The sequence below is a fragment of the Protopterus annectens genome, chromosome 4.part0, assembly GCF_019279795.1.
Source record: "Protopterus annectens isolate FY-2018-M chromosome 4.part0, PAN1.0, whole genome shotgun sequence".
Lineage (NCBI taxonomy): Eukaryota > Metazoa > Chordata > Ceratodontiformes > Protopteridae > Protopterus > Protopterus annectens.
In genome coordinates, this window is record NC_056733.1 from 1,290,230,123 (window position 1) to 1,290,247,407 (window position 17,285).

The window sequence follows — 17,285 nt, forward strand, 5'->3', positions numbered from 1 at the left end:
TTCAAAGTTAGTTTAATTTCTTCCTTTTCAACTATCCCTTGCCTCTTTTTTCTACCGTCTCTATTAGAAAAATGAGGCCATTTCCTGTAGACTGAAAGTTTCTGAGAAGAGTGTTATTCTGTGTAATCAGTTACATAAACAGTGTCATTTTTAATATGTATTCCTTTTGCATTAGACATTTGTCAATTTATTTTCCTTTTTTTTTACATGCTCTGAATCCTCAGACCGTAGAAGACATGTATCCTGACTTCCTAAGTTACTGTCAGTGGTATCATGCTTAATACGAGTTGATCTTTACTTTTCATAGACACTTCCTTTCCTTAATGTGTTCTAGTTGCGCTTTGTCCAATATTTAACTCATAAGTCCAGTCAATATTATATGTAACAGTTCTCCAAGCCGTGCCAATTGCCCAACTACAATTAAAATGTCTAGATTTACCACTAATAATGGAAAGTAAGTCATGCAGCTTTTGACATGAAAAACACGTTACCGGTGTTATCAACTGTTACTTTAAATATACATAGCATTTACTACACTGTATAAGATACTTGTGCTTTACAGGTCATTATTCGCATATTCATTTAAAGAATCAATTTTCAGCTGCAAACATGGTGAAAGAAAGCACTTTCACATTAAAAAAACAACAGTACTCAAAACTGCTACTTCCTGTCACTGTAATCCATGCTTTGACTCATGGTGTAACATTAGGAGATTTTCTGCATTTTAAAGGCAATATGGAAAATGAGGGAAAGGCGAATCCACAGATAATGATCCATCATTATGAAGACCCTAAAATATATTACACAGTAGTGACTTCACTTCCTAAATCAGGGGATTCACTGACCAAGTAATTCTGAAAACAGCAGACATTTCCCTTAGCTAACATACTTAAATACCACAAACTGAAATTTGTTACAGCAGGGAACATGAGACGTTTACGAGCAGAGCTTGTATTCTAATTTTAATGCTGCAAGACTGAAACTGCCAATATAGATTCATCTCTCAGGTTCTGGTTGTATTGTGGTTTGGTTTATTGATTCCATTTACATAAAAAGAAAGCAGAAAATAATTATTCTAGAAGTTGTTTGAAACTACCATAAAGTCTGGATGAATCCCAGTCTGAGGAGGATTGTCTTGAATGTAACACTGAGAATTTGCTGATTAAGAAGTTGGACAGTATAGAAAAGAATTGAGCAAATGTGAGAATTGCACAAAATTAATACTATTCTATTAGACTATACTGAAAGGTCAGGTGAAGAATGGAAGATGTGGAAGTATCCTTGAGCACTAATTCTGATCAGTTGGTGGATTTGAAGAGAGCATGAAGGTGGTGAAATATACAATAGCCACCTTGGAAGCAGTGTCAGAACTTTTAGAGGCTAAAAATGGTGGATGCAAACAATAGAAGCAAGCATAAAAAATATACTTTATAGGTAGTCTTGAAAGATCTGATTGTGAACTGTTTAAAGTTCACGAATGATATCGATAGAATGGACTGTTTTTAAATCCCTTAATAAAGTCCATATGATCTCTACAATTAAACAGGAAAAGGATGAAAGGCACAACAGCATGTTTCATATCAGTTTCTGTAGGGATTGTGATGAAGTATCTAAATCCTTCATAGAGGAACACTGTGTCCAAGTCAAAGAATGTGGGCATAACTAGCAGCACCTCTGCTTAAGCTAGAGAAAGACAGACAGACAGACAGCAGAGCAATGCAAGACAGCCACTGAGGCAAGAGGAAATGCAACAGAGAATACATGCCAACTCTTCCAATGTTTTTTGGAAATCATGCAACATGCACTGGCTGTTGATACATCAGACCATTTCAGGGTTACAAATCTGAGTCACATTTTCAGCATAGGAAGCAAGGATTAAATAAAGACATGTCAGAGAAGCAGGCTCCACCTATTAGTGGAAGAAATCTGGATAAGCCTGGTAAAATGGGGGGGGGGGGGCAAAGGCTCAAAAATAGGGGCAGATCTTAAATATTATTCTTATTAACTTACATTTTTGACTGATTTAAAGTCTGAAACTCAAATGTATGTCATTATTCAGTGACTTCAATCCTTAGATCATCCCAGTGATTTAAATGAAACTTTAATAAATAGACATAAAAGGCTACAAAACAATAAAACAGGCACAAAAGGTAAACACTTTCACTATCTGCCAGGTAGCTTATTCAGACCTAAATCATAACAGTCAAACAATCTGTATTTAAATGCAATAAAGCCAATCAGAAAAAAAAGAACTGATTAAGACATCAATCATCATTTAACAACACAGTGAATCTAGCATAAAATCCTATTGGTAATGATGCTTACAAACATTGTAAAAAACTTTTTATATATTAAATAAATCTTAACCTTAATAATTCTATACCTCACAAAATTCAAAATGTATCCAAAAATCATTAAAAAATATTTTAAAAAATTATACAAACAATGCAGCGTAAAATACCATACTCAATGCTTCAAAAGGGGTAGCTTCAGGTGGGGGTTCAGGGAGACTCGTTCATTAATGCCTGGAAACTTATCAGCTTCCAGTCATATAATCCATTGCTAGGTTCACTGTGTTTTTAAATGATGATTGATGTCTTAATGAGTTTTTTTTTCTGATTGGCTTCATTGCATTTAAATACAGATGGTTTAACTGTTATGATTTAGGTCTGAAGAAGCTACCTGGCAGGTAGCAAAAGCGCTTACCTTTTGTGCCTCTTTTATTGTTTTGTAGCCTTTTATGTCTGTTTATTAAAGTTTCCCTTACTTCACCTTGTTGTCCACCTAATTCTTTTCTCAGTTTTTATCTTTGGTGCATGCTGGTGCAGTTTACCAACCAGAAGAAACTTTGTTTTAAAGCAAAGCATCCCAGTGATTTGCCAGAAAACTACAGATTTTATGAGGAACAGACCAAAACTACGAGACAAAAATCTGGACATTCTGCAAAAATCTCTACAGTTGAGAAGTATAATTAGGCCAATTGTAAAGTACAGCTTTTATATATATATATATATAATGCAGGTCAGTTGAATTACTATCTTAACTGCAAAAAAAAAAAATCACCAAGAGGATTTTACTTCACAAAGATTAAAGTTAAAGTTCAGTAATACATGCAAATGCATCAATGTATTTACTATTCACCATTACATCCACGGTAAGTTAATACTGGACTACAAAGTCTTTCTTGACATAAGTTTAGAAGCTATATTGGACAGAAAAATGTACAACTGTAGTTTAACACTAAGACACTAGTTTATGAAGTTTGAGAGACAAGTGGATTCATGGGCAGGTGGCAAATTGTTCTATCCAGAAATCTTGGACTCAGCATTAAGAAAACACTGCATATTTTGCAACTAGTTGCATATGTTTGCCATTTAACAATTAGGTCATTAATGTTACCTAGGGTAATAGTAATAGGCTCAATATATATACGGACATCAGATGACTGAGTCACTTAACAAGAGACAGATGATGCCCTATGTCAGTTGTTATGCAGAATTTCCATGAGGAAATGTAATTCCAGACAAATATGGATATACCCTCTGCCAATCACATGAGGACATAAATGACAGCTGTTAAGCTTAACTAGAGAAGATGTGTTCTCTTTACATTAAGACTACATTTCATTCATTACAGCTGTTACAAATTCAAAGGTCAGGAAGGTATAAGGTAGTTTTTTTTTTCAAAAACTCCTTATGTTGGATAGTGCCATGAGTGAGTTTGGAAGGCCTAAAATTTGGTTTGAACTGGAAAACAAAAACACCACACACTATGGGGGTAGAAAATGTCTTTGCCAGTGTGTTGTAGCCTTAAGGGGAGAAGTACAGCACATCTCTGCCAAAGCAGACATGAATGTTATCCATCACCTCCCATGCCATGTGAACACAAATTGAATTTCCATGAATGATAGCACTAAGAGACATTTGCTAGTCATTTTTATTTTAATTGTGGCATCATTGTCAGAGAAAAGAAGTTGCTGTTCAAGATTAGCTTCTTCCCAGCCATGGTTATGTATGTTGAAAGCTCAGCCATGTCTTTCACCATCTATTTTAAGGTAGGGCACCTAAAACTACTCACACAGAATGACAATACTTTGAATGGGGGAATTTATTGACCAAACTGAAAAGTCGTATATATGGGGCAATGGAATCATGATAAATAGGATATTGTGATGAATGGCAACATACTCAGATCCTTAAGGCCTTAGATATGTAGCTTAGTGGACTCATGATTGGTAAGGAAAGAGCGGATACTGATATATGTATGTGTGCTGTTTGCTGAAGACTGTAGTGTGACAGAGGTTAGCCACCAAGCTAACAAATGTAGTTTGCGAGAGGTGTAGTAGTATTTATACCTCTCAAGAGAATTATTTGTCTTGAGTTGCTGTAAGGTGTTGTTGGTTGCTACACTGCCTCAGAATTCCTAGTTTTGGCAAACTGGCTGCAGAAGTAAGGTCAAGTTGCAGTCCCAAGGTGACAGAAATCTGTGGTGTACAGACTACAGTTAGGCAGAAGGAAAGATTTGCATTTCACCAAAATGCATACTATATTACTATACTAATGCAAAACTGATATGGTAAAAAGGAATAGCCTACCAGAAAATGAGGAAAATAGAGTGGCTAAGGACCACAATGCAGATAAGGATGCCACAATCAATGCAGTCTCAGAGTACACAGTACTATATAATATAGTTAGAAAAGCAAGGCTAGCAAGGATGACAACTAACGCAAGCTTAGGACAAAGTATAGTACACCAGAGCAGACCACAGTGTAGATATGGATGCCACAAAAAGGCATAGAAAACATAAAACAGCATAGTGTGAATACACAATTTAGTGTAAACCATAGAGAATTCTAAGAAAAAGGACTACCCGAAGGATTACACTACTTGGATGGGTGGCAAAATGCATGCTAGTCAACAGCAGTGCACTAAACTATATGTCACAATGCAGGCTTAAAAGTGTAATATATATATATATATATATATATATATATATATATATATATATATATATATATATATATACTGCAATATATTAATGTAGATAAACAGGACAGACTTGCTACAAAAATGTGGAATGACAAAGATGGAACATAGCCAAATAGTCTAAAACCAAGCACTATACATCAGACAGGGGCTGTAAAATATATGGTTTAGCATAATAATGCAAGATCAGTAAAATATAACAGTACGGTAGAAGTTTAATGGAAACAATCAAAATCTACAAATGTAACACAATGCCAGGGGAAGCAGAACTAGCTAAATAGCAAAAATAAGCACACCAGGAAAGGGTAACAAATACAGATAGGACAGATTGGGTCTATATCACATCGTCGAACTTGTATAAGTTTGAACAATATAATATCGAACCCAAAAGTCAGAAACCGCACAATAATGAACACACAGAAGAGCGTTTTTTTTCCCAGGGAAAAAAAAAATCACTGTTCCCTAACAAAAAATAAAACATAAAACTTAAACTGAAACTAAAATTGGGGGCTGTGCCCCCCCACACCCCCACTACTTAAATATACCAATTCCGAGATTGCACCACAGATGAGGAAATAGCAAAGCCCCAAAAATGGCCCACCATTTTTTTTTCCCTGGGAAAAAAAATCGATGTGCCGTGGCTTTGCTATTTTTGCATTTTGGACTTTTGGGTTCGATATTACATCGTTCGAACTTGTGTTCGACAATGTGATATAGACCTGACAAGTCTAGTGTCCTAGAAGGCAAAATCTCTGACAGTAGGCCCACATTCAACTAATAGGCTCTTGTGCTTGCCAAAAGTGGCTGGACAGAATGTACATACTCATCCTAGTAAGATGGCTGGTGGAAGCCAGTCACTCATTGCCAAGATCCTTCAGAGGAGGAATGAAGGTGTAAAAGGTATAGCCTGGGGGAACCACAAGTTAAATAATGTAATGTAGCATTTCCATGGCTAGCATCTTAAAACTAAGTGCTGCAAAGTTATGATTAATATTTTTTAGTAATTTTTCATTTGACTACTAATTATTTTTGTTTCAGCAACATTTGTTTGGGTTATCTGATTACATTACAGACAAACAGCACAGTCTACAAGGTTTGAGCAAATAATTTTTGTACTTTGAAAACAAAATGTAATTTTGTGCTGTATATAAACATTGCAATTTAGTTTAATTTTTGTTATCTTTGTAACATGATGTAACCTTTTATTGAAGTATATTTAAATTGCACTGAGCAGTATGATAAGCTGACCTGCTGTTTGATCACATGATTTATCTAGCTTTAAAACTGAGGTGTTTGTTGCATGATTCAAATTCTGATGCAGTTCTTTTATATATTTAGATGACAATAATGGCAAAAAGATGAGAAACAAACAACGGAACAACAAAAATGGAAGCGAAGACCACAAACAACATCCCAACAAGTCTTTATTAAGTGCTTTCATCCACAGTATGCAGGACTTCTTCACAATAAACTCCATATCAACTATACAGTGAATTTATTTATTTATGGATGAGATTATTTATATGCTGTATGGTTGATATGAGTTTATTCTGAAGAAGTCCTGCATACTGTGGATGGAAGCACTTAAAGACTATTTTGGGACATTGGTTGCTGAGTTCATTTCCGTTTTTGTTGTTTCATGTTATATATTTAGATTAAAGCTTTTATTCTTTTCTGGTTAGACTCATGCTTGGATTTTTTAAATATATTTATAGAATATCCTCATACTTTTGTTATCGACCAAAAAAATCTTGATGTCTTCATATGTTTTTTATACATTTAACATTTTGCAATTTTTTACATTTCTACTTTAACAAAGCTGTATGTTCACTCATTTCTGTATTTCTACATTCATATCTCAACTGTGCATTAATAGCATAATGTATTGTAGCTGCCACCCCTATTATAAATATAATCTGTTCTTTATTTTAACCTTTCCAGAATGCTTCAACATTTTCTTTAGAATAATTCCTTCTTTTACTCTCTCAACCAATAACTATTAAAGTCTCCCAAATAATTTTTCTGTTTTATAAACTACATCCTTTTTCTTTCTTGCGAGAACCAAATGGCACAGATCCTTGTGAGTCACACAAATGCCTCTCCAGCTTCTATTAATATTCTGTTCCATGTCTTAATTCTCATTTGTTTTCAAAGTAGCCATTCTTATACAGTATTCTTTTCCAGCAGTTCTTAATACAACGTTAATTGCTACTGCAGACATTCTAGCAATTTCATATTCATCTTTTTTATTAGCTTTACTTATCCTTTTTATATAACTGTTTACTCTACAGATTCTGTATATTGTCTCTCAGAAGACATGCCAGATTCTTTTGTATTTTTCTTATACCAAAATTTAAATGACATTCTATGCAAATGCATCAGTTTTATGTGGCTTGATCATTTCCAACCACTTGCAGTTGCTTAAAGCTCTCACTTTATCTTCCATTCCATTCTTGGCCCACCTGTTCTGTTATCTCCAGTGATACATAGTATTTTGGTAATCTGTTTACTTCATTTGCTGTGTATATTCATATGAAGTAAGAAAGACTTAACAGCTCCATTCACTAATTTTTCACATGGCCTACTCCCCCCACTTATTGCGCCTGCCCTGAGGAGATATGCTATTAGATGATCGTAAGTCTCATACAGTATAACATATATCCACAATTCTTGAACACATTTAGTATACACATTATCTGTTCATTCACTAAATAAAATATTGATTTTGTTTCATATCCCTGTCTGTATTCTTAGAGGACTTTTTTTTTTATTACAACCTTCTGTAAAATCTTATTGCTTTTAATGTAATCATGCAAAATCACAGTTGTACTAATTTAAAGACATGTCATTTGGTCAGACTGTAATTCATTTAATAGCTATTCCAAGAAAGGTAATAGACTGGCTACTTTGAAATTCTCTACTAAATCTGTCTGCACAGCCCCATCTCAAAGATGACATGAAAAAGGTTGCATACCTAAATACTTTGTGTATTCTCCACTAACTACCTAGAAGCTGTATCACAATTTTTCCCAAATGTCATTTTATCTGGTTATTTGGCTTTTTGGAGTTAAAACCATGTACGTGTTCCTCCTTGGCATTACTGCTGCTCTTTTAGTATTTCCACTAGCCTCTTGTATGCTGTTTGACCTTTCTGCTACTTATTTTTTAAAGTCTCAGTTTTGAATGAAGGTTGCTGGAGGTTTGACTCACAGGTGGATTTTTTTGAATTTCCATTCTTTTATTTGCTGCATTATGACTGCCTACCAACACTATTGTTTCATTCCATGATTTGTCACACAGAGTTTAACTAAGCCAGCAAAATCAAATTATCATAGCCCTTTCTGCATTATTTTCAGGTGACTGTTTAGAATCTCGTACCACATCTACCACATTTAATTGGTTTGATTTCCCCCTCTCTCAAAAAGCATATAGTAGGGCTGACAGAAAAAAGGAAGATAATTCACACAAGCCCTGACCACATTTCTTTCATCTATACTAATACCGCATCAACTTTCTCATCGAAAACAGGCATCAAAATCAGTGGGACTGTGCTGGTCAACATTAAATTAATTAATGGACGTAAGTAGGTAGGCCTGATATAGCTGGATAAACAGACATGTATAGCAGACTGAAGTCAGTGTTGACATATGACTGGCTAATAAGTTGTCATTTAACAACCATCATAGATGTTGTTTAATGTGTTCCAAAATACTCTGCATCACCAGTTAAATATTGATCCAGACAAAAAAAAACCTACGTTTAAGGATAAGATACTATTTTTCCAAAATACTCTGACAGAGGCCATAAGAAACAGAAATGTGAACAAAAAAGTTCCTCTGGAAGGTATGAGCTCTGATACTGAGAAAATGTAATTATGGTCCTGAAATACCTAGAAAAAATGATATTGTAAATGTTATTACATACTTAAAGCATTTTTTTTGCAGACACCTCTGCACTTCACGGTTGTGGTAGTTGTATACCTCTCCCTGTTATCTATATACACTAACTCCAAGGTCGCTGCACTTTGAAGAATATGCTTATGTTTTAAACTTAAAATGGTTCTATATTCTTCTTAGTCACAACTAAATTCTTTCTGTTCTAAGGATCATAACTGTGGACCTTAGATTTTCATTATGAACCCATTATTATTCATGGCAAAACACAAGGTGATCATGGCAAATGCTTAATGTACAAACCTGAAAGATTCTTCATCAGAGGATTTTATACAGAGACAGGATTTAACAAGCACAGGTTAGATGTTAATGACTTCACATTCTCAGAGAAGTGCATATTTCCTAACCCATGAAGTTCACTTGCAATGAGTAACTGGAGTGCCAGGTTCATAACTGAGTTACCAGCATCTCTCTCCACCTCTTAGTTAAAGAAATCTTGACAAAATCTAAAATAATGAGGGAACAAGAGCCCCAACATAGGGACATATTTTAAATATTGCACTTATAAACTTAGAGCATTGCTAGAACAGGATTTGTCTGCATGCATTTTCTGAAGGGTATAAACGTCTGAAATTCCAAAGTATGTCATTATTTAATAGCATAATTCCTGCATGATTTACCAGAAAACTGAAGATTTTATAAGGAACAGATTAAAAATATGAGTAAAAAATCTGGACATTCTTCAAAAATCTGGACAGTTGAGAGATATGTTCCCACCAATAAATTATCAACAAAGAGTCCTCACCATAAAAAAAACTTGTACTACAAATAATGACATAGGCCTGCAGATTCAGGAGACTAGTTGCAAGTTCCGTAAAAAAATAACTCATTGTAAATGAAATCCTATTAAAGTTTGGAAGCTACAACACAAAGCATAATGATTTCTTTAAGCCAACTGTACATGCTAGCAAATCTATAGGAAATGGTTAATTCATTTTTCCCATACAAAATAATCTGCTAATCACAGTATAGACATGCAAAGGCTTCCACCTACATGCATGTGGGCATAAATTCACTTTAGTCTCTGACCAAGAGCTGGTGAAGCAATATTTAACAATCACAAGTCAAAACCACCAGTCATAACTATAATTTAATCAGTAAAACTCCAACTTCGTGTAGTTCATCCAGTAGTATTATAGTCACACACCTCTGTGATACCTGCATCATCTATTGATCATCAGAGAATTAAGGAAAACTTCATTTTGGAACTCAAACATTTCACCTTTTTCTGATCAGTTTTAAGGTCTCAAAATCAGCCTGGTTCTTAGAAAAATTTAATGGGCTTTTCCACAGAATGACTATCATATGGCCTTGCCATATTAATGCAATCTTGTTTTTAATGTTTGTCTTTCTCCTTCCAGAGTGCATTTCAAGTGTCCTTCCTACAAGTCACTCAACCTAATGAAATGATTTTTCTCATCCCACTGATAATGGTAGTAGTCTCAAAGTCAGCTTTAATTACCTTCTATAACAAGATTGCTTGCATTTCTTTCCCTGAATAAGCCTCAAAAATAAGTCTCTCTCAGATCATGTTTTATTCACAACAGTCATAGTTCTAGTCAAAGAAAGTAGCTACATTTCAGCTTTTTATAAGAATTGACAATTTTAGCCCTACTGAAACCTTGTACCATGTTGCTCCAGAGGTATTACAATTACCAGTGAAATTCAGGCGCTATTAAAAGAAATTGCAGAGAAACAGGTTTTGCTATTTACCAGCATCTACAGTGTGAATGGGAGTATTTTTTTTTAATCCCGAATGTTGGAGAAATGTGCTTCATGTTTTTTTTTTTCACCAGAAAGTATTTTAGAAGCACTGTACAAAAAAGTGCAATCATCTGTTCTTGAATTTGCATTATAATATTTAATTTTTGACAGACAAACATTTCTTCATGCATTACATTTTCCTACTACTTTTGTGTTGCTTCCCTTTGATTTGGTAAGACTAAAACATTACTTTATATAAACCTGTTGCTTTACAGAAAAAAATACCTCTAAGCGGATCATTATGCAAAAAAATGTTTTCAGCTGTTAGTGTTGCCACCTTTCAAGATGAATAAAATGGAACATTCTTAATGAAACTTGAGATTTTGCAGGGTGAACTATGCCATCGACCAACAAGAAAATTTTCATCTTCTTACAAATATGATGCAATCATGATGTATAATGTTGGCTACTCATACCATTTTTTATCGATTTTCAGCAAAATTTAGACAGTAATGTTCTAAACTACTAAGGTATTTGTTATGTTTCATTTTTCACAGGCTAGAATTGTGAAACTGACCATCTCACAGAAAGATGTACATGCACACTGATGTTTCTTCCTGTGTGTAACAAAGACAAATAAAAACAGTTTTATAACACTTAACATTTTTGTAGGATCTTTGACATCACAAAGATTGATGACTATGGATAGTATATGAAATACAGAATGTTTAAGAAGTGTGCTGTCAGCAATAACACAAAGTGTTTAATGATGGAAAGATTATCCAGACAGGAGTCCAGTAATATCAAAATCATAAGTAAAATCTTCAAAACATTGGTGTCTGCATACAAAACTCAGTTAGAATTGTTAAAACAGTGCTGAAGCAAATATTTACAAAGCATAATTCACTTAACATAGGTAAAAGAATTATTTACAAGGCAGACTAATGCAAACATTTACAAAATATGTTATAAGGAATAATTCAACTATAGTTGAAACAATTTACAATGCTTAGAGACTGGCACAAACATTTGCAAGGCACACATATTTATATTGTACGTTACATAGGTAGGTACTCATTCAGAAATACAATCATAGTCAAGGACTTGATAAATTGCTGAGAAAGGTGAATATATTGTCTATTGCTACTTTGATAGAGGTACTTATTTTATAGTTCTTGATCACAAAGCTATAGACAATGCTATAGATAGGTAGCTTACAGCTCATTAACAAGACACCAAGAAAGCTTGCATAACTAAAATTTGAAAGCAGTCTACTTTCAAGCCTCTGTTTAGTGATTGGGAACATATAGTTCTAAGAGAGAATTAATATGCATCTCCATTTTTATTCTGGGTCAAATTGTGAGTGGCTGGATATAATGATTGTGTAGATTGTCAGTTTCAGTTTGTTAGATAGGTAACACTGATTGCCAAGAGAACATACTATGTAGAAGATAAGTTAGCATTGGCAATTCTGGATTGTAGGGTAACATCTTTGTGCACACAAGACCAAAGTGTACTATTTGTTTGACAATTTTATTTATATTTGTCAAATTTCACTGTTTTGATAGTATTGCTTATATGATGATCAAATTTCACTGCTGATTCAGCTGTGATTCTGGATAAAGTAAAAGGTGACTTCAAGAGGTATTTAATCTTCAACAATAGTTATGTTGTCCTTGTTGTCTGGTGAGTTATGGCTTGGGCAGAATTGCAGAAGTTTCATCTTCCTTCTGTTTACTTTAAGTTTTGATAAAGAAATCCTTGACAGAATATGGCTGAAGCTAGTCTACATTGACTTTTCGATAAAAGTGTATTTAGGTGTGGTGAACACTGTAGTACTGTCTGCATATTGGTATAGCTTCACTTGGTTGGCACACAAGACCTGGTACTAACAGATGTCTTGAACAGGTATCTTAACATTGACCCTTTGAGAATCCATAACAAGACAGGGTGATACAGCAGCTAACATTATTGCCTCACAGCAAGAGCTTCTCTGGTTCAATTCTCGGCTGTGTTGCCCTCTGTGTGGAGTTTGCATGTTCTCCCTGTGTTTCCATGGGTTTCCTTCGGGTACTCCAGTTTCCTCCCACAATCCAAAGACATGCATCTGGAGCATTTCTCCCTGGGCCTCTGGTGAAAATAGGCTTTGTCCTAGTCAGACTTTCCCAGTCAACAAATGTTAAATAGAAGTCTGCCTGAGGCAGGGAAAATGTTTCCCTCTTTGGGTGTTTTTTGAATAAGTAGCTTGTAAGCCAGGTAAGAAGTGTGGGAAATGAGCTGATATGGGAAAGTGCTTACAGTGGAGCAGTTGGCCTTGTTGAAAGCTTTCAACAGATCTAGGAAAATGCCCTTCCCTGAAATATTTACTGTTGTGTTTTTCTATTACGACTTTGGTGAGACTATAGAACCAATTTCATGCCGTGGTTAAGAATGAATTCATATTAGCTATTGAAGAAATTGTTGTTGAATAGAAGATGTTTGATGTGATAACATTACTCAGGGCTCTAGCACCCCAAGAAGAGGAGGAAATAGGTAGATCTGAACAAGAATGGCAGTGCATAAAAACAGCATGTGTTAGGACTACAGAAAAGATATGTGGCCAAGGCAGGTATGCAAATAAAGTACATAAGGAAAGCTGGTAATGGAATGCAGGAATGCAGATGTCCAGGAAGTCATCAAAAGAAAGAAGGAGTGCAGGAAGAAGTGGGAGATAGACTAGACTGACCAGGCTAGCAAGGACTACTGGTTAGCTAACAAAGAACCTAAGAAAGAAGTTGCAATAGCAAAGAACAGGGCATCGGATGCCCTCTACCAACTTCTGGAAAGTGACTCAGTAAGTGGCACAAAGAAACTATATCAGGTTGCAAGGCAAAGACAGAAAGATAAAGAAGATAGTCAGACACCCTTCATAAGGGATGTCAGCAACAACCTGTTCACCAGTCCACAGGAGATCAAAGGTAGATGGAAGGATTATTTCCAGCGGCTTCTGAATGAAGAAAACCCAACAGAAGCTGTACTGCCCCAGAAACAGCCTACGATGAGAGAAGAAGAGAAGCCCACCCGAGAAGAAGTAAGAACAGCACTAAGGAAAATGAAGTCAGGGAAAGCAGCAGGCTCAGATGAGGTCACATCAGATATGATAAAGATGCTGGGTGAAATAGAGGAGAAATGGTGCCTGAGGGTACTAATAGCAGTGTGGAGAGAAAGGTATATACCAGATGACTGGAGAATAAGCATAATTGTACCAGTGTGTACAAGAACAAAAGGGATATCCACAACTGTGAGCAGTACAGAGGCATCAAACACCTATTGCATTGCATGAAAATTCTGGAGAGGGTGATTGATAAATGGATACACAGAGTAGCAGAATGTAAGATGGGAGATGAGCAGTTCAGATTCAGGTCAGGATGCAGCACAATTGATCAGATGTTTGCAGTGAGTCAGATACTTGAGAAGAAGCTAGAGATGAGGAGGTAGTCCAACTGGGCATTCCTATACTTGGAGAAAGCATATGACAAGGTCCCAAGAAAGCTGATCTGGGAAATACTGTTGTGGTTGAAGTCTTAGAAACACTGGTAGAATTAGTGCAGGCTATATACAAGGACCCAATGACTCAAGTGCAAACAGTGTTCAGGCTCACAGAGGGGTTCCCAGTGGGAGTGGGTGTACACCAGGGTTCAGCTCTGAGCCCACTGCTGTTCATACTGCTGATGGACTACATTAGCAAACAAGTCAGAGGAGACAGATCAACAAAGTTGCTGTATGCAGGTGATGTGGCATTACAGGCAGACTCTGAGCTAGAACTTCAGCAAAGGATAGCAGAATGGAATGTAAAACTGAAGGCACATTTTTATTTATTTATTTTACATTTGTTAACTGGGGGTGTCTGACTGAGCCGAAAAGGCCCTTTTTTAGCAGAGGCCCGGGGAGAAAAGCTCTACAAAGAAAAATTACAGACACATTTACTTATTTAGACATGATCAGTATACACACAAATTACAAGAGACGTGTTTTTACAGTGGTATGCGGCACATAAACATTTACAGTGGAGAGAACAAACAAAAAAATATTAATTTTAAAAATAAAGGTAATTAATAGATTTGTGGTGTACAGCTGAAATTTGGTACATAGGTAGAATACATACATAGTACACAGGTACAGTACATACATTGTAGATTAGCCAGTGTTTGTGAGTAAGATTGAAAACTATTATCAAGTGCTCTAGATTTAGTATGTATATTTTATCCGCTTTTACTAGCCTGGGGAGCAATCGTGGCACTGCCAACTTTGCTTGAGATGTTGCCTGATGAGGTCTTTAAAGGAGGCTTTGGATGATGTGTTTTGAATGCTAGAAGGGACAGACTTCCATTTTTTAGCCACTGAACTACTATATAGTGCATCTCCAAAGCTATTGTAGCTGTTGGTGATTTCTAATAGTAGTTTGCTTGATGATCTAAGAAGCCTTTTGGCTGAGTGATGTTGTACTAGGTTTTTGAGAGCAGGACACTTATTGGGGAGGTAATAGATAGAATGACAGAGACAGAGCTGATTGTAGGTTAAGAGCTTGGGCAGTTCAAGCCTGTGGAGCTGTCTCAAAGCAGTACAGTGATGAGTTCTATATGAGCAATTCACAGCAAAACAGGCAATTCTGTTATAGCAGGCTTCCATTTTGCTTAGTTCAGTTTTGTTGAGATTAGCCAGAATGGGAGATGCATAGAGTAGGGTGGATAGAAGCTGGGAGTGAGCAATGGCTGATCTTGTGTTGTTGGTAAGAAATGGCTTGATATTGTAGAGTGATCCCAGTTTGGCATGTACTTTTTTAATAGTTACATTGAGATGACTATCAAATTTTAGGTGGGAACCTATGATTATTCCCAAAAGCTTAGCCTGTGCCACTGGAGCAATTGGAGTAGCATTTGTGGAGTAGATAGTGAATTGACTGAGTGTTTTTTTTAGAACTGGTTATAATCATAAGCTGAGTTTTCTTTGGATTGAGGATAAGTTGGGCTTTGGTAAGGTAGTTTTCAACATCAGAGAATGCTAGTTGAGTTGTTTGCAGGAGGGTGGGAATGTTTTGTGCAGCACAGATTAAGGTAGTGTCATCTGCATACTGAATTATAGATGCATGTTGTGTGGAGGTATGGAGGTAATTTGTGAAGACTGTGAATAGTAGTGGTCCTAAGATAGAACCCTGTGGGACTCCTATAGTTATGGACAGCTGAGGAGAGAGAGAATTTTCCCATTTCACAGCTTGGTACCTGTCAGTTAAGTAGCTGTGGAAGCAGGTAAGAGTGGAATTTGATAGATGATATTGGTTTAGTTTGTTTAGCAGGATTTGTTGTGAGACTGTGTCAAATGCTTTGGACATATCCAAAAAAAGAGTTGTTGGGATGAAACTAAGCACAGATAAGGCAGTGGTAATGGCAACAAACTGGGGAACTCAGAAGAAGCTGAGAATAGAGATAGAAAGGAAGATGGTGGAACAGGTAAACAGCTTCAAGTATTTGGGAGAGGTGGTTGAGGATAAGGGAAGTGTGAATGAAGAGATCAAAGCTAGAAGCAGAGGAAGCAGAGGGGCTGCAGCCAACTGGCATAGACTGTCAGGTGTAGTCTATGACAGAAGAATTCCAAAGAAGCTGAAAAGTAAGGTGTACAAGTCAGTGACGTGAGCAGTACTACTGTATGGTAAAGAAACCTGGGAAGTAAAGGCAGAACAGATGAAGAAGCTAGAGGGGATGGAAATGAAGTGCCTGAGAAAGGCAGTAGGATGCAGACTGTGGGACAGATGAAGAAATGAAGACATAAGAGCAGAAGCCAAAGTAGCTCCAATTGCAGAAAAGATCAAAGAGAACAGATTACAGTGGTTTAGATGTGCAGAAAAGCAGAAGACAATCTGGTGAGGAAGATTTGGGACAGACAGAAAGAAGGTAAGAGGAAACGAGGACATCCAGCAAAGCAGTGGACTGATTGTGTGAAAGAAGATCTGTGACAGTCAGGCATGAGTGCTGAAGAAGGTAAGAGTGTGGCACTGAATCGAGAAAGCTGGCGACAGTTAACACAATACCCCAATGCCATGTAGAAAAAAAAATGGGAAAAGGGGGACTGATGATGATGTGATGACATGCTTTTTCTCAAGAATTTTGGAAAATGGTCAGTTGTATTCCCACCTTTGAATAGAAACTTCATTTACTGATTATTTTCCTTTAGTCGCTGGATTATTAGTAATGCAATTGAGTAAACATGGAATGGGCTAGTCTTAGGTAAAACATGAAAGATATGCAGCGTAAGGAATTTAACTTTGTAATTTGAGTATTTTACAGGTAGAAAGTGGTTTTAGTCAAAATAAAATTGGTTAGCAGTATCATAGCCGGCCTTAGGCATAGACCAACTAAGTAGCCACTTAGGGTGCCGCTGTAGCAGGGGAGCTTTTCAACAACTTATTTTTTGTACTAAAGAAATGTTTTTTATTTTAAATATGCTGAATGAATACAAGAAAAACTGGAAGAGTAAGAAACTGTGGGAAACAGGAAGAAAAAAGCAATCTGGATGGTGTAGGTAGTCCAGGATGGGGACACCAGGTAGTGTGGGGGCAGCTGTGGAGTCCTCTGTTGTCTGCACTCCTAGAAGTAATGTAATACTGGTG